Here is a 1,686-nt window from a genome sequence, read left to right as displayed (position 1 = left end):
TCCCTCCTCCTCCTCCTGTTCTCCCTCCTCCTCTTCTCCCTCCTCCTCCTCCTGTTCTCCCTCCTCCTGTTCTCACTCTTCCTCTTCTCCCTCCTTCTCTTCTCCCTCTTCCTCTTCTCCCTCCTCCTCCTCCTGTTCTCCCTCCTCCTCCTCCTGTTCTCCCTCCTCCTCTTCTCCCTCCTCCTCCTCCTGTTCTCCCTCCTCCTCCTGTTCTCCCTCCTCCTCTTCTCCCTCCTCCTCCTCCTGTTCTCCCTCCTCCTCCTGTTCTCACTCTTCCTCTTCTCCCTCCTCCTCTTCTCCCTCCTCCTCCTCCTGTTCTCCCTCCTCCTGTTCTCACTCTTCCTCTTCTCCCTCCTTCTCTTCTCCCTCTTCCTGTTCTCCCTCCTCCTCCTCCTGTTCTCCCTCCTCCTGTTCTCCCTCCTCCTCCTCCTGTTCTCACTCTTCCTCTTCTCCCTCCTCCTCCTCTTCTCCCTCTTCCTCTTCTCCCTCTTCCTGTTCTCCCTCCTCCTCCTGTTCTCACTCTTCCTCTTCTCCTTCCTCCTCTTCTCCCTCCTCCTCCTCCTGTTCTCCCTCCTCCTGTTCTCACTCCTCCTCTTCTCCCTCCTCCTCCTCCTGTTCTCACTCCTCCTGTTCTCACTCCTCCTCTTCTCCCTCCTCCTCCTCCTGTTCTCACTCTTCCTCTTCTCCCTCTCCTCTTCTCCCTCCTCCTCCTCCTGTTCTCCCTCCTCCTCCTCCTGTTCTCACTCTTCCTCTTCTCCCTCCTCCTCTTCTCCCTCCTCCTCCTCTTCTCCCTCCTCCTCCTCCTGTTCTCACTCCTCCTCTTCTCACTCCTCCTCTTCTCCCTCCTTCTCTTCTCCCTCTTCTCTTCTCCCTCTTCCTCCTCCTGTTCTCACTCCTCCTCTTCTCACTCCTCCTCTCCTCCATTATGAAGCTGCAGTCTGTCACATGTTCACCCGCTCTCATATGGAATATATGTACATATACTGAACTTGAAATATGTGTTCACATAAAATAAAATCACATATTTCTAAAATATGAAAGCTGTTAGAAATTGATAAATATCTAATCCATACAAATATGTAGCTCATCAATATATGTTAGAAACACAAAGACTGAGAGAGATGAGTCTGATCAGGATCCACGTTAAAACCAGCTTCTCCTGAAACCTCCTCAGATCTCCTCCAACACAAACCAGAATATAAGAAATCATTCAGTCATATGAACCTGACGTATACAACATTCACCACATCCACAGACACACACCCTGAGACACACACACTGCATCACTAACACTAACAGGACGTGAACATGTGAGAATCAGAAAACACAACCCACAGATGAGAAGTGGCACAGACTGACGCTGGACCAAGAATCAATAATAAACCAGGAGTAAAGAAATAAATGACAGTGAGATTCAGCCTGAAGCAAAGGGCTGGACTGAGCATGGCTGAGCCAACTAATGTTAGCTAGTTTATAACTTTAGCTAGCTAATGTTAGCTAGCTAAAGTTATAAACTAGCTAACATTAGCTAGCTAGCTGATAGCGTGCCCTTTCATCTCCAGTGTTAGCTTGTCATTTCATGACTGATATAAAATGTCACATATGATCTAATGTTACAAACACTGGAGAGACAATGGAGGATTAGTTGTTGATGCATTTTGACATCAATATAGAGTTTATTATTTC

The sequence above is a fragment of the Seriola aureovittata genome, chromosome 2 (genome assembly GCF_021018895.1).
Source record: "Seriola aureovittata isolate HTS-2021-v1 ecotype China chromosome 2, ASM2101889v1, whole genome shotgun sequence".
In the NCBI taxonomy this organism is placed as follows: Eukaryota; Metazoa; Chordata; class Actinopteri; order Carangiformes; family Carangidae; genus Seriola; species Seriola aureovittata.
The sequence above is the reverse complement of the archived record's forward strand: the minus strand, read 5'-3'. Positions refer to the sequence as shown.